At 48.1% G+C, this 22,498-nt stretch overlaps 1 long non-coding RNA gene and 2 pseudogenes across 1 annotated transcript; 1 reads left to right on the top strand and 2 right to left on the bottom strand.

The window, feature by feature from the left end:
* Positions 1 to 4,984: 4,984 nt before the first annotated feature.
* LOC113906003 lies at positions 4,985 to 8,737 on the bottom strand (annotated as a pseudogene).
* A 4,227-nt stretch (positions 8,738 to 12,964) lies between these two features.
* Positions 12,965 to 13,966, bottom strand: LOC113906001 (annotated as a pseudogene).
* Positions 13,967 to 14,208: 242 nt separating this feature from the next.
* LOC113905249 lies at positions 14,209 to 20,893 on the top strand. Its single transcript, XR_003514624.1, has 2 exons — positions 14,209 to 15,950; positions 20,399 to 20,893. It is a non-coding gene; the product is annotated as an uncharacterized LOC113905249 (long non-coding RNA).
* Positions 20,894 to 22,498: the final 1,605 nt, after the last annotated feature.

The following is a 22,498-nucleotide window of genomic DNA, read 5'->3' as shown; positions in this document are numbered from 1 at the left end:
TAGACTTGGATTACTGTGATATTGAATGGTTTGCCTTGGAAATGAATAGAGATCATTCTGTCATTTTTGAGATTGCATCCAAGTACTGCATTTCAGACTCTTTGGTTGACCATGATGGCTACTCCATTTCTTCTAAGGGATTCTTGCCCACAGTAGTAGATATAATGGTCATCTGAGTTAAATTCACCCATTCCAGTCCATTTTAGTTTGGTGATTTCCAAAATGTCGATATTCACTCTTGCCGTCTCTTGTTTGACCATTTCCAATTTGCCTTGATTCATGGACCTAACATTCCAGGTTCCTATGTATTATTGCTCTTCACAGCATTGGACTTTACTTCCATCACCAGTCAAATCCACAACTGGATGTTGTTTTTGCTTTGTCTTTGTCTCTTCATTCTTTCTGGAGTTATTTCTCCACTGATCTCCAGTAGCATATTGGGCACCTACTGACCTGAGGAGTTCATCTTTCAGTTTCCTATCTTTTTGCCTTTTCACACTGTTCATTGGGTTCTCAAGGCAAGAATGCTGAAGTGCTTTGCCATTCCCTTCTCCAGTGGACCACATTTTGTCAGAACTCTCCACCACGACCTGTCCGTCTTGGGTGGCCCTACACGGCATGGCTCATAGTTTCATTGCACTCAAGCTTTTGTTTATGCTCTCCAAGAGGCTATTTCCCAGTTCTGTGTAAGTTCTGGCGGCTCTGCGGTGGGGTTAATGGTGACTTGTTCCAAGAGGGCTCATGGCACACCCAGGTGTGCTGCTCCCAGAGCCCCCGCCTCTGCAGCAGGCCACTGCTGACCTGGACCTCCGCAGGAGACGCTCAAACACAGTTCTGGCTTGGTGTCTGGTGGGTATGGGCTTTGATTCCAAATGCGATTTCGCCTCTCCTACTGTCTTGCTGGGGCTTCTCCTTTGCCCTTGGATGTGGGGTGTCTTTTTCTGGTGGGATCCAACCTTCTCCTGTGGACGGCTGTTCAGCAGCGAGCTGTAATTTTGGAGTTCTCGCAGGAGCGGTGAGCACATGTCCTTCTACTCCGCCATCTTGGAGTCTCCCATGCAGGTCAGGAAGACTGGGACAATTTTTTAATTTGATGCCAAATTGTTCCCCAACGTAGTCAGTCCAATTTACAGAAAACCATCACAGATTCGGATCTGGTAGTTCTGGGGTGGGGTCCCAGATTCTCCATTTCTCAAAAGCTTGCAGGTGATGATGAGGCCACTGGTCCAAGGAAAACGAGCATGTAGAGGCCCGTCCACTCATTGATGGGGAAAACCTGTCAAGTGTCTACAACGTGCCAGGCAGTGTACTAGACTTGAAGACACAATGGTGAATGGGACAGGACACCACTTTGCCACTCCTTAGGTTGAAAGTATAAATATTTGTTCAACATTTGTATTGTTGAAGTGGATAGCAACGGATTGTCTATTATTTTAAAATTGTACCCTAGAGTCATATTACATGCCCACTTAACTTGTACTTTCTGTTTTCTGACTTTCATGTTTTCAAAATGCTTTTCTTTTTTGTGGTTTCTCATTCTCTCTTGAGGAATGCAGGTGTTTGTACGAACCCAATCCTGGGTGATACATTACACGGTTTAAACTTGGATAAAGTTCTTCTTAGTAAATATTGCTGAATTGTGCCTTAATTTTGTTTTATTTATATATTTTCCTTTATCACCGAGTCGTCATTTATTTTTTCTAATGTATTTTCTCTTTTTTTGTTAAATTGGAGTATAATTGCTTTACAGCGTGGTATTATTTTCTGCTGAACAGCGAAGTATAGCTCTTGGTATACATATACTCCCTCTTTCCTGAGCCCCCCACCTCCACCATCCCTCCCCTCCAGGTCATCACAGAGCGTGAGCTGAGCTCTGTCTGATGCACAGCACCTTCCCACCAGCTATCTGTTTTACATATGGTAATGTGTGCTTCAGAGTAGAATGCACAGGGCTATTAACTAAGGCTTGGACTTCTTTATGTTTAAAAGCCTCAGAACAAAAGAGTAGTCATTAAAGCCTTCATTGGTATTCATCTGTATTCTTGGCCTTTGGTGTGTATTTATTATGTAATTTTAAGGAAATTTGCCCCACAGATAATATTTTATTTTTAGTTAAATTTAAATTTTGCATATATTTTGTCACATTTAAGCCTTGTCTAAGAAGCATGTGCTTCCCAGGTGGCTCAGTGGTAGAGAATCTGCCTGCCAATGCAGGAAATGCAAGTTCGATCCCTGGGTGGGGAAGATCCCCTGGAGGAGGAAATGGCAACCCACTCCAGTATTCTTGCCTGGAAAATCCCATGGACAGAGGAGCCTGGCGGGTTGCAGTCCATGGGGTCACAAAAGAGTCAGATGCGACTTAGTGACTAAGCAACAGCAGTGTATACATGTCCTGTGCTATAGTTTTAGAGTTCAAGAGGACTATGACCTCCAAATTCAGGCAACAGTCAGCTAGCTGGTCTCAGAGTTAGTTTTACTGCTTGTCAGTTGTACTATCATGAACTTAGTGTGATTCAAAAAAGATTCAGCAGAGGTAGTTCAGCACAGTCAAAGGATGTTCAAACATTTCCACCCTAAGAAACAGGCTTCCCTGGTGGCTCAGCTGGTAAAGAATCTGCCTGGAATGCAGGAGACTCTGGTTTGATTCCTGGGTCAGGAAGATCCCCTGGAGAAGGGAGAGGCTACCCACTCTAGTATCCTTGGGCTTCCCTGGTGGCTCAGAGGTAATGAATCCTCCTGCAACGTGGGAAACGTGGGCTCGATCCCTGGGTTGGGAAGGTCCCCCTGGAGGAGGGCATGGCAACCCACTCCAGTATTCTTCCCTGGAGAATCTCCATGGACAGAGGAGCCTGGTGGGCTACAGTCCATGGGGTCGAAAAGAGTTGGACACGACTGAGCAACTAAGCACACACCGTAAGTCCACCTCAACTGTGTAGACGCACGAGTTAGCCGGCAGTTTATTTCAGATTTAATCTGGTGATGTTTTAGAACTCTGTATGGATGATGGTGTAATCAACTGCATGGTTGGCCAGTGAGAGGCAAAGCTAGGTGCTCATAAAATCTCATTTAGTTTTCCTATGTCTGGACTAGGAAGGTTGCATTTCCCAGTCTCTTTTGCAGTTATCTTAAGGCCATAAGTGGTTGAATTGATGTGAGCCAACCTCGGGCCAGGTTACTGAAAGCACTCTTCATGACCTTCTTGATCGTTTCCCTCAGTATTAAAATCTTGGCAGACACTTTGAGATTGAGATGATGGCGCTGTCGAATGAAAGAGGCTCGAATACTGATGGGTGGACAAAGGTTGCCCTGGAGAGTCCCTGGTCTGTCTCCAGTCTAGTGCAGGAAGAAGCCTTTGTGGTGTTGAGTTGCCTTGTGGGGCTTCTTTGTTACTGTAGCGTAAACTATCTGACTACTACATGCTCTGACTTTTCATCTAGGTAGGGCCTACCACACTTGTTGTGCCTAATTGCCTCCTGTATATTTTTACAGCTGAGTGAATTAAAGTAAGTTTTCACAAGTCTTTTCACCCTAATGTTCTAGTCCTGACCTTAGTTGGTGTCCTGTACTGAAAATGTGCTTTATTAGTTAAAGGAATGTAGAACATAGGAGGAATTTAGTAAATATTTATTTTCTGGAGGGAGACAAAAGTAAGAAATCTTCATACTTAGCTTGCCTGAAAGGAATTTTTAATGAGTCATTTTTAGAATAAAATGTCAAAATTGAACACGTTCATTAAGTAAGTTTTGTAAAATCTTTTTTTTTTTTTGTAAAATTTTTGAGAAAGATAGAAAAAGGTTTTCCCGTTGTGCTACGACTCTAATACACTCACCATTTACACTTCTGTGCGCTCCTCCCAGGGTTTTTCTACTCATTTTTATCTCATAGTCACCATTACACAGATGTTCTGACCTGCTGCTTTCCGTGTATTCTGTCATCTTCACAAGCGTAACACTGGCTATATCATAATCCGTCGGGGGTGGGGAAATCTCTTAATTGGTTTTCTCCTTTGGACGTTTGTTGCTGTTGTTGCTAACAAGTCCGACTCTTTGTGTTTGTGACCCCGAGGACTGCAGCATGCCAGGCTCCCTGTCCTTCACTATCTCCTGGAGTTTGCTCAAACCCATGTCCATTGAGTCGGTGATACCATCCAACCATCTCATCCTCTGTCGTCCCCTTCTCCTCTTGCCCTCAATCTTTCCCAGCATCAGGGTCTTTTCCAATGAATCGGCTCTTTGCATCAGGTGGCCAAAGGACTGAAGTATTTGAACATTCAGGTTTCTTCTAGTTTCTCGCTTTGAAAAGTGATGCTGTGATAAATCTATTTGCATAGTAAGATTTGGGCTTCCCAGATGGCACCCCCTGCCAAGGCAGGAGACTTAAGAGACGCTGCTTCAGTTCCTGGGTTGGGAAGATCCCCTGGAGGAAGGCATGGTGACCCACTCCAGTATTATTGCCTGGAGAATCCCAAGGACAGAGGAGCCTGGTGGGCTGTGGTCTATAAGGTTGCAAAGAGTCAGACACAACTGAAGCATCTTAGCATGCACGCATAGTAAGATTTCCTGTATTTAGAATTACATCCTTAAGATAAACCTGAAAAAAGGTTACTGATGATCCCCAAATCTAGAGTGAGGCCCACACAGGCCAGATGACGTCTTGGCCTTAGTTTAAGAGCTTAGCTTCAAGTCAACTGTTCAGCCTTGAACTGAGTCAGGTTCGGCTTCTTCATTTGTGTGTTCTCTGGAACACATGCACTCACCATATTACAGGTATACTTAAAGATATTTAGGTCAAATATATGTATGTATATATATATTTGTATGTATATGGCAGGAGTCGTCCTCTATATCTTCTCTGCCCTGGCTGCCTACCTACCTGCTGCCCTCGTCCTCACCTCCTACGGCCTGATCTTGCTGGCCATTGGGAGGATGCGCTCAGCAGCTGGGAAGGAGTATATGTATACATATATATACTTGAGTCCCTCTCCTAAAGCACAGCATCTTATATAATACTATGATTGCATTGATCTCCCTCTCTCTCTCTCACTCACACACGCAGACCCCTGAGAATTCTGAGACATAGACTTTCCGCTAGAAAACAGATGTATGAGGAAAGTGAGGAGAGTTCTCTCTTCATACTGAGGTTTTATTTAATGGGACAGCTTATAAAGGCAGCAGCAGTAAGATGCAAAGGACACTTCTGACCTGGTTCTCTTTCCTTTAGGAGCAGGAGGAAAGCATGAGTCACTGGAGCCTACCCCACGTCACTAAACCTGGGGAAAACCAGAAGATTGTGCTGCCCCTGGTCTGAGGTTCCCTGGGAGTCATGATGAGCCACCAATAAGAGACTTGACTTGTGATCGTGGTGTAATCGAAATATCTGGTTTTGATGCAGACATCCTGATGCTGAAGTCTCACTCTCTCATCAGCTGTGTGGCTTCAGGAAGTTAATTCACTTTTACTGAGTCACATACCCTTCATTTGTAAAACGAGGTCATCTTGACACAGCTCCCTCACAAATGGTGGCAAAGATTCAATATGTGAATGGGTACTGAGTTACTTTAAAGCTGAAGTGCTCTGCACCAAGTATGGTATCTGTGTTTCTCTCTTACTTCTACCACCTCCTTCAAAGTCAGGCTGCTCTTGGTCACATCAATTCTTCGTGTGATTTGGAAGATGCTATGCCTTCCTCATTCCAGCAGCCTTGCAGGGCTCAGCAGGGAAAGATATTGACCTGGAGCTTCCTCTGCAGGGCCTCCTTCACTTCCTTGTTGCGGAGGCTCTAGATGACGGGGGTGAGCATGGGGGTTATGATGGTGCAGCAGACAGACACGACCTGGCCACTGGTGTCATCGGTGGATCCATGAGGCTGGACGTAGGTGAAATCACGGTGCTGTGGAAGGTGGCAATGGCCAGGAAGTGGGAGGCACACGTGGAGAGGGCCTTCTCCTTCCCAGCTGCTGAGCGCATCCTCCCAATGGCCAGCAAGATCAGGCCGTAGGAGGTGAGGACGAGGGCAGCAGGTAGATAGGTAGCCAGGGCAGAGAAGATAGAGGACCACTCCTGCCATGGCTGTGTTGGCACAGGCCCAGAGGAGAAGGGGTTGGATGTCACAGAAGTAGTGCAGTACCTGGTTGGGCCCGCAGAAAGGCAGGGCAAAGACATCCCCAGTCTCGATAGCAGAATTAGCTTCACCGAAAGCGAGGAAGCAGCTACCAGCTGGAGACAGGTGCCCCTGGTCATGACGGAGCCATAGTGGAGAGGTCGGCAGGTGGCCGTGCAGCGGTCACAGACCATGGAAGCCAGCAGGAAGCTCTCAGCTGCGGCGTGCATTACAAAGAAGGTCATCTGGACCAAGCAGCCCTTGAAGGGGATGGACCTGTCAGAGGCCAGAAAGTCGACGAGCAGCCTGGGTGTGACCACAGAGGAGTAGCAGATATCAAGGAAAGAGAGGACGCTGAGAAAGAATCCACGGGACTGTGGAGGCAGGACTCCATGAGGCTGAGCGCCACCATCCCCAGGTTTCCCACCACGGTCATGACATAGATGAGCAGCAAGCCTCCAGAGAGAAGCTTCTGGAGGTCTGGGTCATTGGAGAATCCCCGCAAGATGAGCCGGGTGATGGGGGTGTAGTTTCCAGCGGCAGGGCTAGTTCTCCAGGTGTCACCTGCAGAGGTGGCAACTGATCATCACTCAGACAGTACTACTGAGCGTGCCCATCCGTGCAAGGTACAGTGAGGAAGAATACCACGCGGGTATAATCTGCTTCAAGAAGAAATGGAGGGACTTCCCTGGTGGTCCAGTGGCTAAGACTTCACGTTTCCAAGGCCGGGGGTCTGGTTTTGCATCCGGGTCAGGGAACTAGATCCCACAGGCTGCAACGAAGATAGAGTACAGTCAGACAAGTAGATAAATGTTATAAAAAGGAAGAGCAGGAAGTATCATGCCATAGTGGACAGGAGCTGGGCTGTGAAGCCAGACAGACCTGAGTCTTGATTCTGACAATGGCACTGACCGGCTGTGTCTGCTTGGATAAGCTGCATCCATGAGCCTGATTTTTCTCCCCTATGAAATAGAGAAGGTACATCTATTCAGGATTTCTCTGTGGCCTTGATAAAAAAAGAAATGAATTGTGAAGTCCTCTGAATATCTGGAGTGAAGTAAACAATGAATCTGAGGTCATGTCGCAGTTCTCTGGTGATGCGTCTACACATACAGGTCGCAATACGGAGCACTGAGAGTCAGGGTCCCGGGGGCAGAATCCTGTCCCAGGGCTCAACCTTGATGCTTCCTTCCCTGTATCCCAGTTGCTTTACCAGTAGAAAAATACCAGGTATTTTCATATTCTCTCTCCCTTTTCTAACTCTCTTGCTTGAAGGCCGTACTTTTGCCCAAATGAAAATGTCCATGAGTCTCTGGTCCAGTGAATATTAATGGTTTTCCTTTTCTCTCCTGGGATGACAGCTGGATTCCCTGGACCCTCACACATAGGCACACGGTCGCATCTAGTATTAGGTTTCAGCTGAGTTCCTTGATCCTGCTTTCCAATAAATGAAACTTCTTGGTCCTCATCCCCAGCTCCTCACCTCTTATCATCATCCCCCGGCCCAGACAGGCTAGGTTCCCTCCTAACTTACTACGCCCATCCCCAGCTCCGAGATGAGCACTTGATTCCTTCAGAGGCTCTTCTATAATAACTCTCAGTCACGATGACCTTGACTAACAGCCTTGCGGACGCGTTCTGAGGTTCTCCAGATTTCCTCTGTGAGCGTGAGGCATCATCTCTCAGCCCTGTGAGCCAGCCTCCCTCGCCCTGATCGTTCCCGTTCTGTGTGCTGTTGCAAGCTGGAGGTTGAACTTGACTCACACGGATGTACTTAGACTCTATTAACAGGGCTTGGTCAACGTTTCCAAGTCTTCCTCCTGCCCCTTACTGGTTTTTTTTTTTTTCCCCTCTATCACATTGTGGCTTCTGAGAGCAGAGGCTGCTCTAAGTTTTGTATTTATCAAGTGAATAGCAAATATTTGAACAATTACTGTTACCCATATTTGAACAATTGATGTTGTTCAATAGTATTCAAACAACTACTCTTCGAAAGAGCATCAAACGTGGCTTGGGTCATTTAGGATCTTGAAATATTGTTGAGAGACAAACTGACTCTCATGACACAGAAGTGAGTTTGCCTGGTGACCGCTCCGCAGTAGGAATCCTTGTAAGTGGCCCGCAAGGTATTCAGGAAGGGGAGGGACAGGGCTGGACACTGAACAGCGCTGAACCTGTGGTCGATGGAGGAGATGAGGCTGTGCGACAGCCTGGAAGTGGGAGTTACCCTCCTCGGTAAACATTTACTGGGCAAAGTGCATTGCCAAGAGGGACTCTGAGCTGCAGTTTTCTAAGTTTCTATTTGGACGGGAAGACAATATGTGTCAGTATATTTAGCACACTTCTGGAAACAGGGTAGACACATTAACTTTCTTTTTTTTTTTTTTTGGCACATTAACTTTCATCCCACCCTAAGTTAGATTATGAACATGTAGTGAGTCGGGGGCTGGAAGGGATGGTCTCAGACCCCTGAAGGCAGTGGGGTCTCAGGAAATGCTTACAGGCTGGCAGAGTAGGGGGTGGGGTGCGTCCAGATTTGGGGGAGAGGAAGGAGGAGAGAATAGGCAACCTCAGCTCTCTGAACCAACTCTGGTGGGGGAACTCAGTAGGATGTCTGATGGACAATCACCCACCTCATCGGGCGGTGCCCCCACCTGGCACAGCTCCAGTGGGAACTCAGGATCCTCCCCACCAGGCACGCGGGGGATTCCAGGACTCACGTCCACTCCAGCCCGTGTCTTTGGGCTTCTCTCTAGAGCTGTTCCTGGACTCAGAGCTGATGGCAGGCACCCGGCTCAGGGGAACAGGGAGCGGCCCTCAGGACTGAAGCCGAGGCCGCCTCCGCTCCTGCCAGTTCATCAGGCTGGCTCTGCTCCTCATGACCCCAGGTGCTGTGGCGGCTCAGAGCTCCGGGAGGCCCTGAAACACACCAGGCCCACCTCCTCTCCTGGGACTCTGGGAGGGTCAGTCTCAGGGCAGAAGGGATGATGTCCTGCAGAATCTGGTCACTTGGTCTGGTCTTGAGGCAGAGGAAGTTAGGGTCTCCTTGAGGAGCTGGTGCTGGTGGTTCCACCTTGGCTGCAGGGAGACTCAGAAGGAGAGGTGGGAGCCGTCCAGCCTCCTCCCTGGACTCTGAGTTCTGGGTGAAGGGATTGTTGTCTTGCCCCTGTGGGGGCTTTCTGGAATCTGGAGGCCAGTTTTCCCATCTATTCTACCGAAGGGCCCAGGGGACCTTGGCTGGACACTGAGGACCTGCCCTGGGCTCCAACCCTGCAGGACGAGTCGGTGATGCTGAGCTCCACGGAGAGTGAGTCTAGGGCGGGTCAGGCCGTGCTGAGCCCCTTTCCTTGCTGTTCTGTGTCCCAGCCGTGGTGGAGCCCTGAGGGGGTGGGCACCCTGGGGCAGGCATCCTGGGGCCTGACCCTCTCTGGGAAGCTCTCCTGGCATCAGCCACCAGGGACTCATCTAAGGAGGCGCTGGGAGCCTTGTCAACAGAACGGGTGGTTTATTTATATTAGCAATTTAGAAAATTGTATTTTCAGAAACAAAGCTAGCATTTAAGCACAGGAAATGCCAATGGGTGTAAGGAGGAGCCAAGGGAATGGTTAACCAGGAGCAAAAATGCATTCGGATCATCTCCCAGCTGTGGCTTTCGCCCTCTTTTCCTCTCTCTGACTCTGCTTTGTGGGTGGTGGGGAGAGGGCCTCCTCTCTATTTGTCAGCTGACACTGCTCCCCTGAGCCTGTCCCTTGATGGCTCAGCTGAGGCTCCTGGAGTAGGGGTGGTGGAGGTTCTGGAATCATGAGTGTTTGAACTGAAGAGAAGTACAGAGCATCTGGCCCTGTGAACTCCTGGCTGAGATGCGATGGTTCCACTCTGCTCTGAGTCAGGCCTGGATTTCCCAGTGGGAAGACCAGGAGCAAAGTCTAGGCATCAACGTGAAAAAGAGGACACGTGCGGTCATAAGATGAAGTAGCAGGAAATGATAAAACATAGGGATTTTCTTTAAAATTATCTGAGTGTATGCATAGGGAAAAATATAAAGGACATTTTGGACAGAATTGACAAATCGAAATATGAACTGTGGATTAGATAACAGTACTGTATCACTGCACAATGTCCCAGTTTTGATAACTGTATGGGCTATTCCTAGGAACTTCTCACTGAAGTATTGAGTGATAAAGGTTTTGAGTGAATTATATTCGTTAATATTTTATGTGGAGTAGGAAATGGCAACTGACTCCAGGATTCTTGCCTGGAAAATTCCATGGACAGTGGAGCCTGGCAGGTTACAGTCCATGGGGTTGCAGAGTCGGACATGACTGAGCACACACATGCACACATTAATATTTTATATAGGTATTATGTACATGTATGTATATATGTACAAATATGTATATGTGATGGTGCAAAATATAAACAGTTGGTGAGTCTAAAGGGTACATAGATTTCCTGTATGATTCTTGCAACTTTAAAAATTATGTTAAAATACATTATAATTATAACAGATTATATTAAAAGTTCAGAGAAGGCAATGGCACCCCACTCCAGTACTCTTGCCCGGAAAATCCCATGGGCGGAGGAACCTGGTGGGCTGCAGTCCATGGGGTTGCTAAGAGTCAGACATGACTGAGCGACTTCACTTTCACTTTTCACTTTCATGCGTTGGAGAAGGCAATGGCACCCCACTCCAGTGTTCTTGCCTGGAGAATCCCAGGGACGGGGGAGCCTGTTGGGCTGCCGTCTGTGGGGTCGCACAGAGTCGGACATGACTGAAGCGACTTAGCAGCAGCAGCAGCATATTAAAAGTTAAAATGTGAGTGGGAAGAGTGCTGATGGTGGAGATACTATAAATTGTTAATTGTTGAAGCTGGATGAGAGGTAAATCTCAGTTAATTTATCATACTGTCTGATTTGCACATGTTTGAACCTTGGAATCCTAATTTTGTTTTTCAAATTGAAATATATTTGACCTATCGCATTGTGTCAATTTAAGGTGTTGTTACTGTTGAGTCTCTAAGTCGTGTCTGACTCCTTGCGACCCCATGGACTGCCGCACACTGGGCTTCTCTGTCCTTCATTATCTCCCCAAGTTTTCTCAAATTCATGACCATTGAGTCAGTGCCATGTCATCCCCTTTTGCCTTCTTATCCTCCTGCCCTCAATCTTTCCCAGCATCACGTGGCCGAAGTATTGGAGCATTAGAACATTTAGATTTCTTCTAATTTTTTGTTTTCAAAGATGATCCTGTGATAAGCCTATTTATATAGTAAGATTTTCTAAAGTTAGAGTAACATCCTTGAGACAGATGTGAAAAAAATCCTTTGCATGATCCAAACATCTCAGAATGAAGCCAACTCTCTCCAGGTTAAGAATTTGCATTAGTTTAAGAGCATGCCATCCAGTCCAGCATTCAACCTTAAATTAGGTCAAGTTCAGCGTCTTCATTTCTGTGATTCTCTAAAACACATATACTCATCATAATACATGCACATTTAAAGATGCTTAGGCCAAATATAACTTTTTGGAGTCAGTATCCTAAGGCACAGTCTCTTATATAATGCTGTAACTGCTTAGATCTCCTCCCTCACATTCACACATACATACTTCTGGCTAGGAAGCAGGGGTGTGAGGAGAGTTCTCTCTTGACCCTGAGGTTTATTTAATGGGACAGCTTATCAAATGCAGCAGCAGGAAAATGCAAAGGACACTTCTGACCTGGTCTTCTTTCCTTTAGGAGCAGAAGGAAAGCATGAGTCACTGGAGCCTACCCCACGTCACTAAACCTGGGGAAAACCAGAAGATTGTGCTGCCCCTGGTCTGAGGTTCCCTGGGAGTCATGATGAGCCACCAATAAGAGACTTGACTTGTGATCGTGGTGTAATTGAAATATCTGGTTTTGATGTGGACATCCTGACGCTGAAGTTTCACTCTCTCATCAGCTGTGTGGCTTCAGGAAGCTAATTCACTTTTACTGAGTCGCATAGCCTTCATTTGTAAAATGAGGTCATCTCCACACGACTCCCTCACAAATGGTGGCAAAGATTCAATATGTGAATGGGTACTGATTTACTCTAAAGCTGCAGTGCTCTGCACCAAGTACGGTATTTGTGTTTCTCTCTTACTTCTACCACCTCCTCCAAAACCAGGCTGTTCTTGGTCAGATCAATTCTTCATGTGATTTGGAAGATGCTATGCTTTCCTGGTCCCATCACTTCATGGCAAATAGATGGGGAAACAGTGGAAACAGAGACAGAGTTATTTTTGGGGGGCTCCAAAATCACTGCAGATGATGACTGCAGCCATGAAATTAAAAGACGCTTGCTCCTTGGAAGAAAAGCTATGACCAACCTAGACAGCTTATTAAAAAGCAGAGACATTACTTTGTCAACAAAGGTCCATGTAGTCAAAGCTATGGTTTTTCTAGTAGTCATGTATGGATGTGAGAGTTGGACTATAAAGAAAGCTAAGCACCAAATTATTGATGCTTTTGAACTGTGGTGTTGGGGAAGACTCTTGAGAGTCCCTTGGACTGCAAGGAGATCCAATGAGTCCATCCTAAAGGAAATCAGTCTTGAATATTCATTGGAAGGACTGATGCTGAAGCTGAAACTCCAATCCTTTGGCCACATGAGGCGAAGAACTGACTCATTAGAAAAGACCCTGATGCTGGGAAAGACTGAAGGCGGGAGGAGAAGGGGACGCAGGATGAGATAGTTGGATAGCATCACCAACTCAATGGGCATGAGTTTAAGCAAGCTCCAGGAGTTGGTGATGGACAGGGAGGCATGGCGTGCTGCAGTCCATGAGGTTGCAAATAGTTGAACATGACCGAGCGACTGAACTGACTGATGACTGAACTGACTGATGCCTTCTTCATTCCAACAGCCTTGCAGGGCTCAGCAGGGAAAGATATTGACCTGGAGCTTCCTATGCAGGGCCTCCTTCACCTCCTTGTTGCGGAGGCTCTAGATGACGGGGGTGAGCATGGGGGTTATGAAGGTGCAGCAGACAGACACGACCTGGCCACTGGTGTCATCGGTGGATCCATGAGGCTGGACGTAGGTGAAATCACGGTGCTGTGGAAGGTGGCAATGGCCAGGAAGTGGGAGGCACACATGGAGAGGGCCTTCTCCTTCCCAGCTGCCAAGCGCATCCTCCCAATGGCCACCAAGACCAGGCTGTAGGAGGTGAGGATGAGGGCAGCAGGTAGATAGATAGCCAGGGCAGAGAAGATATAGAGGACCACTCCTGCCATGGCTGTGTCGGCACAGGCCTGGTGGAGAAGGGGTTGGATGTCACAGAAGTAGTGCAGTACCTGGTTGGGCCCGCAGAAAGGCAGGACAAAGACATTCCCAGTCTCGATAGCAGAATTAGCACCACTGAAAGCGAGGAAGCAGCCACCAGCTGGAGACAGGTGCCCCTGGTCATGACGGAGCCGTAGTGGAGAGGTCAGCAGGTGGCCGTGCAGCGGTCGCAGGCCATGGAAGCCAGCAGGAAGCTCTCAGCTGCGGCGTGCATCACAAAGAAGGTCATCTGGACCACGCAGCCCTTGAAGGGGATGGACCTGTCAGAGGCCAGAAAGTCAACCAGCAGCCTGGGTGTGACCACAGAGGAGTAGCAGATATCAAGGAAAGAGAGGACGCTGAGAAAGAATCCACGGGACTGCAGAGGCGGGAGTCCATGAGGCTGAGCGCCACCATCCCCAGGTTTCCCACCACGGTCATGACATAGATGAGCAGCAAGCCTCCAGAGAGAAGCTTCTGGAGGTCTAGGTCATTGGAGAATCCCCGCAAGATGAGCTGGGTGTCGGGGGTGTAGTTTCCAGCGGCAGGGCTAGTTCTCCAGGCGTCACCTGCAGAGGTGGCAACTGAGCACCGTTCAGACAGTATTACTGAGCGTGCCCACCCGTGCACGTGCAAGGTGTGTTGAGGGGGAACGTCAAGTGAGTGTCTTCGTTTAGAAGAAGAAATGGGGGGCTTCCCTGGTGGTCCAGTGGCTAAGGCTTCATGTTTCCAAGGCAGGGGTTCCGGTTTGGGATCCTGGTCTGGGAACTAGATCCCATAGGCTGCTCCTAAGTGTGTGCTGCTGCAACTAAAGATCAGATACTCCTCACCGAAGACCTGGCACAGCCAGACAAATGAACAAATATTAAGAAAAAGAAATAATGGAAAATATCACATCACAGTGGATAGGACACGGGCACTGCGGCCAGACAGACCTGTCTTAGTTCTGACTGTGCCGCTGACTCGTACTGTCTCTTTGGATAAGCTGTATTCGTGAGCCTTGTTTTTCTCATCTTTAAAGTAGGGAAAAGATGTCTACTTCTCAGGTGGCTTTTTGGTGGAAATGAAAATAAAATCTAAAACCTTTGAATGTGTGGGACACAGTAGGTTATCAATAAACATGAGGTCACTCCCCCCCTCTGTTGTGCGTATATCCACAAATAATGCTCATGAGTCTATTTGACGATGATTTCATTCTATTCTTTTTAAAAAAGTTATTTGGTGTTTATTTGGCTGCGCTGGGTCGTCGCGGTGCTCAGGTTTTGCTGGCTGTGATGAGTTGGGCGCTCCTCTCTCCTTGCGGGGTGTGGGCTTCTTAGGGCAGTGGCTTTGCTTCTTGCAGAGCTGGGCCCTAGGCACTGGGCTTCGTGGTTGTGGTGCGTGGGCTTAGGTGCCCTGTGGCATGTGGAATCTTCCTGAAGCAGGGGCTGAACCTGTGTCCCCTGCCTGCATGGGCAGGCGGATTCTTAACCTCTGGACCCCCAGTGAAGTCCTCATTCCGACGTTTAAAATCACGATGTCATTCACATATCGTAAACTTCACTGTTTAAAGGCGTACAAACCAGTGGTTGTTTGTCTATTTATAACATTTCATAACCACCCCTAATGTTTAATTGCAGAGCACTTTCATCACCAAAGAAAGAAAACTCGGTTAACTATTACCAGTCACCTCTTGTTTTCCTCTTCCCCCAGCCCTTGGCAACGATTAATCCACTTTCTGGCTCTATGAATTCGCCTACTCTAGATGTTCCATGTCATAGGGTTCACACAATCTGTGGTCTTTGGGGCCTGCCTGCTTTCACTTCATCTTTGCAGGGCTCACCCGTGTGACGGCACGTATGACTATTCATCCTATGTGGTTCTTAAGCATCCTCCGGGCACCCCCCATCTATACCATAACCGTTTCGTCCTCTGAGAATCTACTGAGTTAAATGTCACCTCAGAGACCAGACTGTACATGGTGTGCTGGGGCTTCCTGGACGGTCCTCCAGGACGTTTCTCCCTAGGAGGACTGGAGAGGCCCAGGGTCCTCTCTTTCTTCCCCACACTTTCTTCTCTCTTCTGTTCCTCAAATCCTTCTTCGTTGAGAGTTTGGGCTAAAGTTCTGCAAACCAAGCCCAGGGGCACCTCACCAACCTCTTCATCCAAGCCTGGTGGCCTGTATCGAGGACACGGAGGGAAAAGCATTGAAGTTGACAGAAGAACATGCCACAGCCTCATCTTCGTCCCGCCTCCTGTGACGGGACGGGGGAGGAAGGAGGAGCCGTGGACAGGACCAAGGAGACCTGCTTCCTGGGTCTGGCTCGACTCTCTCTAGTCCTCTGATCCCTCGATAGCAAAATCAAGGTTGTGCATGAAAGATACCTGAAGTCAGGCCTGGTGCTGACAACCTGACTGCGACTCAGGGCTCCTTCCCGGAACTTCTTGCCTGGGTACAGATCTTGGCACCAGCACAGCCCCCACAGCACACAAAGAACCCACCCAGACGTGTCCAGGAAAAGGAGTCTCCATAGCTGACTGCAGGAGGCAACTTAAGGAGCGTCTGACCAGCTCACAAGGATCTATGTAAGTACCTTGTCCACTCACGGCGGTAATCCCTGGTAGACACGCTACACGTGAAGCGGCAGCTTCTGTGAAACCTCGTTAACATAAATGAATAAATGGGACAGAAGGCGTCTTGTTATGGTGATGTCGTTTAATCCCCTGAGCTCCTTCTCAGTGCCGAGAATCACACAGTGATGTGTTTGCTTTTTAAAACTCATTTTTAACTGGAGGATCCTTGCTCTGCCACGTGGTTGTTTCTGCCGTACAACACGAGTCAGGCACAGGTTCACACGCGCTGCCTCCGTCCTGAGCTTGCCCCTCCCCCCGCCCCATCCCAAGCTTCTAGGGGGTCGCAGAGCAGCAGTCAGCTGCTGCTTTTGAAAGACGCTCTCTCCATTTTGCGGAAAGATTCCCACCTGAGTTAAATATTTTTCTAGGCTTATATTCATGCATTTTATAAAATCAGTTTGTTTAAATAAAGTCATGAAAGTCATTTACGTTTTCAGCAGCTGTTTATGACTTTATTTTTCTGCCTGCGGTATCCTGGCTGTTCTGTGTGCTGGTGGAATGCCTTCTACTGGTAGGCGGGATATCTCCTCTTAGAAGTGGGATAAGGCAACTGTGGAAATGAACGTGAGAAAGCAGCACAGCGCTTGACTACAGGTGCGCGTTCAGGGACGCTGTTTTCACAAAAGCGTGAATTGCGGTTCTGGAAACTTGTTCCTTTTGGCCCATGAGCTCTTCGGAAAGTCTTCCCTTATCCCCAAAGGGACACCACCCCGGTCTGAAGACGGGAAGGGCTATCAGTTCCAGGAATCTTGTCTCTTGCCCTGCGGCCTCTCTTTCCTCCCCCAGCTGGTCTCCTGATTCTGGGATGTGAGGAATTCACTGGAACACCCTGTGCCCTTCACAGAGCAACCTTCTGTTTATTGCAAAGGTTATGCTATGCATCGCTGGAAGTCAGGGTCCTGGAGGTGTGGCAGAATCCTATTGCATGGTTGAGCCTTGAAGTCTAACCTGCGAAGTCGGCTTCCTGCCTGGGATCCTGTTTCTCCACCTGATGCCCCACGTATTTGTCATATGCACTCCTCCCTTTCTAACTTTCTTACTTTGGGGGTTTACTTTTGTCCAGATCCAAACGTCCATGAGCCTCTGATCCACAAAGAAAAGTAGCATTTTCCTTTTTCTCTCCTAGGAGGACAGCCTGATTCCCGGCCCACCCCACCCGCCACAAACCATCACATCCAGCCCTGTGCTTGGGCTGAACTTCATCCTGCTTCCCAGTAAAGGAGGTTTCCAGTGCTCTTCCCCAGCTCCCCACGTCTTACCATCTTCCCCAGTCCAGACAGACTATGCTCCCTACTAATTGGCTACTCCTGTCCCAAGTCCCAGATGAACGCTTGATTCCTTCCGAGGCACCTCTATCAATAATTCTCAAGGATGATCACCTTGACTGACAGCCTCAGAGATGCACCCCGAGCTCCCAGTTAGTGAAGGGCCTCCAGATGTCCTCCACGAAGCCTGCAGAGTCCTCCCGCAGCCCTGCTAGCCGCCCTCCCCTCCCCCAGCTGAACTCCCTTGCTGTGTGCAGCTGTAATCTGCGGGTGAGTCTGACTCACACAGATGCATGAAGTATTGTTGAACAGGGCTTGGTCAATGTTTCCATGGTTTTCTTTCCCCCCTGCTAGGTTGCTTTTTTTCCCCTATCACACTAACTTCTGAAAGCAGAGGCTGTTCTGAGTTTTGTATCAAGTGAACAGCAAATATTTGAACAATGACTGATACCAAAAGCTATTTGAACCATTCCCTTTGTTCAAAAGTATTTAAACAACTGTTCAAAATAGCATAAAGCCAGGCCTTGGTCATTTAGGATCTTTAAATATTGCTGAGAGAGAAACTGACCCTGTGACCCTGGAGTGAACTTGGGGGGTGCCCACTCGGCAGGAGGAAGCATTGGAGAGGCCGTGAGGGCTTCAGAAAGTTGAGGAGGGGGACGGGGCTGGACCCTGAAAACTGAGGGAGGTGGAGCTCGATGGAGGAGATGGTAACAGGTGACAGCCTGGGGAGGGAGCTCACCGCTTCGGCAAGCGTTCACGTGGCCAAAAGCATGTGAGGAGAGTCGGGGGACCTGGCGTTGGGGAGCCTCAGTCTCCTCAGTTCCTGCGAGGGAGCAAGACAGCGTGTGTCAGTGACTCAGCACACGTCTGGAAGCAGGGTAGACACTCGATGCGTGATAACTTTCACCTAGCCCCAAGTTACATTCTGAACATGGGGCACTGGGCGAGATTTCTGGGGATCCCTGAATGCAGTGGGGTCTCAGGAAATGCTTACAGCCTGGCAGAGTAGGGGGTGGGGTGCATCCAGATTTGGGGGAGAGGAAGGAGGAGAGAACAGGCGACCTCAGCTCTCTGAACCAGCTCTGGTTGGGGAACTCAGTAGGGGTTCCGATGGACAATCACCCACCTCAGCGGGCAGTGCTCCCACCTGGCACAGCTCCAGTGGGAACTCAGGATCCTCCCCACCAGGCACGCGGGGGATTCCAGGACTCACGTCCACTCCAGCCCGTGTCTTTGGGCTTCTCTCTAGAGCTGTTCCTGGACTCAGAGCTGATGGCAGGCACCCGGCTCAGGGGAACAGGGAGCGGCCCTCAGGACTGAAGCCGAGGCTGCCTCCGCTCCTGCCAGTTCATCAGCTGGCTCTGCCCCTCATGACCCCAGGTGCTGTGGTGGCTCAGAGCTCAGGGAGGCCCTGAAACACACCGGGCCCACCTCCTCTCCTGGGACTCTGGGAGGGTCAGTCTCAGGGCAGAAGGGATGATGCCCTGCAGAATCTGGTCACTTGGTCTGGTCTTGAGGCAGAGGAAGTTAGGGTCTCCTTGAGGAGCTGGTGCTGGTGGTTCCACCTTGGCTGCAGGGAGACTTAGAAGGAGAGGTGGGAGCCGTCCAGCCTCCTCCCTGGACTCTGAATTCTAGGTGCAGGGATTGTTGTCTTGCCCCTGTGGGGGCTTTCTGGAATCTGGAGGCCAGTTTTCCCAGCTATTCTGCTGAAGGGCCCAGGGGACCTTGGCTGGACACTGAGGACCTGCCCTGGGCTCCAACCCTGCAGGACGAGTCCGTGATGCTGAGCTCCACGGAGAGTGAGTCTAGGGCGGGTCAGGCTAGGCTGAGCCCCTTTCCTAGATGGACCTTTGTTGGCAAAGTAATGTCTCTGCTTTTGAATATGCTGTTTAGGCTGGTCATAACTTTTCTTCCAAGGAGCAAGTATCTTTTAATTTCATGGCTGTAGTCACCAACTGCAGTGATTTTGGGGCCCCCAAAATGAAATCTGTCACTGTTTCCACTGTTTCCCCATCTACTTGCCGTGAAGTGAAGTGGCCAGATGTCATGATCTTTGTTTTCTGAATGTTGAGTTTCAAACCAACTTTTTCACTCTCCTCTTTCACTGTTATGTGTAATTTACTATAATAATAATAAAAAAATGAATGGAAGGGTACTGGAATCTCACTTCCATGCTTGTCCTGAGAATTAAACAGCGTTACTTATGAAAGCCCTGCCTCGGGCACAGCAGACACTCAGTAAAGTACAGCTACTGCTTGTTTCTTCCTCTGCTTCACCCTCATTTCGTTCATTATCTTCTTCATCTTCTGTTGACTTGTGTTAATTTCCAAGTTCAGGGTCTCTGTTGTTCAGGGTCCCCCCCAAATCATATACCAAAGCCTCAATCTTCTATAAGGAGATAGTGTCATTAGGGAGATAGTCAAGGATCCAGGTTAAAAGAATTCATAAGGATAGCACCCTAATCTGATTGGAATGATGTTTCTTATTTATTTGTTATTTTTTGGCCACTCTGTGCAATATGCTGGATCTTAGTTCCCTGACCGGAGATCGAACCTGTTCCCCCCTGCAGTGGAAGTGCAGAGTCCTAACCGCTGGGCCTCCAGGCAATTCCCAGGAATAGATTTTTTGCAGAAAGAGGAAGAGGCAGCAAGCCTGTCTTTCTCTCCCTGTGTGTCTGCAGACACAGCAGAGGCCATGGGAAGATGTGGCAGGAAGTTGACTGTCTACAGGCCAGGAAGAGAGAGGCTTCCCCAGAAACTGACGGACGGCACCTGGGTTTGGCATCCAGCCTCCAAAACCGTGAGGGAGTACATTCCTGTTGTTTCAGTGCCTGACTCTGTGGTGCTTTTCACGGCAGCCCTGGCAGGCTGACACTCTGCCTGTGGGCACGGTGGTGCGGCCAGCTCTCCCCACGGGCACTGCTTCCCAAGCCCCACCAGGGATTTGCCTTCCTCAGCTCAGCCACTTTTATCCTGCCATTGCTGGGCACTTAGAAAGTTCAAATTTATCTTAGTGTTAGCTTGAGGAAACCATGATTGGGGGAAAATCTGCTATAAAAACAAATTACCTTGTGGGTTCCCGAGACAAACGTGGTATGTTTGGAAAGTCGGTATAATTGCTCTCTCCCCACAGATGCTGATAACCACGTGTTGCCTGTAAATTACACAAGTGCACATGGAGCAATGGAGGCATGCCTGTGGGTGGTGTGGATTGTCCAGACTGCCTGAGCCCAAAGGAGCCAATTTACATGCAAGTGTGGAGAGAATGAGATAGAAAGAGCATGACTTCTGCAATTATTAAATAGGTTAAGACAACCTAGATTCATCACTTTTATAAGTTGTATAACCTTGAGTCAGTTGCCTTTGCAAAACAGGGATAAAGTACTTACCCCAAAGGGTGATGGTGAAGATTGACATGAGACAATGTTTGCCAAATGTGGATAAACTCATTGTCTTCCTTCTCTGTTTTGAAATGGAATCAATCAAGCAGATGTTTTCTTACAGACCTTGTGCTCGGAGGCATGGACTGCAGCCCACCAGCCTCCTCTGTCGATGGACTTCTCTCACCAAGACGACTGGAGTGGGTTGCCCTGTCTTCCTCCCGGGGATTAAACCTACGTCTCTTACATCTCCCGCATTGGCAGGCGTGTTCTTCACTCCGAGCGCCACCTGGGAAGCCCTTTTATAGACCTACAGAGTGTAAAGCAGAGGAGAGGAATGACCAACTGTCTCCCAGGAAGTAAATATACAAAGAAGAGTAAGCTCATGTCAGAGGATGGCAAATTTAGAGGAAAAGATTGAAGGGAAGAGGGCTTAGTTCTTAGGAGGGGCTTAGAAACACAATCGACTGAATTAAATGGAATTATTAAATGAGTGAATGGTTTACTTTTGAGCAACACAGGGGTTTGGAGTGCCTGCTGTCTGCACAGCTGAAAATTCGAGTGTAACTTTACAGTCAGCTTTCTGTACCTGTGGTTCTGCATCCGTGGATTCATCTGTGACCTGGACGGATTTTGTGTCTATATTTGAACTGTTTTCTCTATGGAGGAAAAATGAAAGCTTTCTCTTATCCCACTTTGAGTATTTTCTCTCTTTCCATATTCAAATCCATTTTTATCAATGTGGATTTATCCAATTTTATAAATTCCTACATGTGTGTAGGAATTTATTTTTTAATTCATTTGATATCTCTCAGTTAAATATCTATCATTTACAAAAAACTGCATGTGGTTTCTTTGTCTTAGATAAGTCCTTGTTGATATCTGAAGGAAGCAGGAATGGGTACCTGTTAGGAACTGTACAAAGGACTCTAGGAACTCGTCAAATTAACATAGGCAAAACATTTTTTTTTTTTAATTGGCCATGCCACGAAGCTTGTGGATCTTAGTTCCCCGACCAGGGGATCCATGGCTTCCTCCGTGTAAGCACAGAGTCTTAACCACTGGACCACCACATTGCACTCCTAATGTGCAAATATAACATGTGCAAATTAAAAATATCACTATGAAGATAAATTTGTTATCTTTGTTTCACCTAAAATTCTGTGGTCCACACTAATGTGGCCTTGGAAATAACTTAAACCAGGCTTAAATCCGGGCTCTGATATGTATTAATTGTGTAGCCTTGGAAAAATTACCTTGTGTCTTTGACTTCCAGGTTCCTCATTTGTAAAGGAGGGTTGAAGAGTCTTGCTTGCAAGAAATGTCAAAGAACCAATTGAAATACGGCACATGAAGTGTGAAGACTGGTTTGGTGCCTGGCACAAAGTGTGCCTCAGTTAGTGAGAACTTAATTGATTGGAGATGGCAATTTAGATTCACTAATTTCCAAATATGGTTTGGTTTGAATGGAAACAAAGACAAAAAGGGTAACCCATCTGATTCCGTCGTAGTGGACTAGATTTTCCTTGGGATAGTAAGAGCTGGTATCTCCAAGGTGGTGTCAGAAATCATGAGAGTAGCCGGCCGAAGATTGGTGAACGGCTGTGACTGGTACATTATGATTGGAATGAAGGAGAGAAAGGCGAATATGAGGCAGAACTGGAACCAGATACTGCATCCAGCTTCTGAGTGGCCTGGAGGGAGCGCTGTCCAGTCACAGGGTGCTGAAATGACCCCGAGCTGCATACAGCACATGGCAAAGGAGTTTTGTCTGAACCTATCTCTGCTTCCTAAAGATCACCTCTCAGGCACCCCTCCTCCCCTCCCCCTTTTTCACAGTCTGTAACCCCAGC

This window comes from Bos indicus x Bos taurus, chromosome 15, assembly GCF_003369695.1.
Source record: "Bos indicus x Bos taurus breed Angus x Brahman F1 hybrid chromosome 15, Bos_hybrid_MaternalHap_v2.0, whole genome shotgun sequence".
Taxonomy (NCBI): Eukaryota; Metazoa; Chordata; class Mammalia; order Artiodactyla; family Bovidae; genus Bos; species Bos indicus x Bos taurus.
This window is presented reverse-complemented; position numbering and strand designations above follow the sequence as displayed.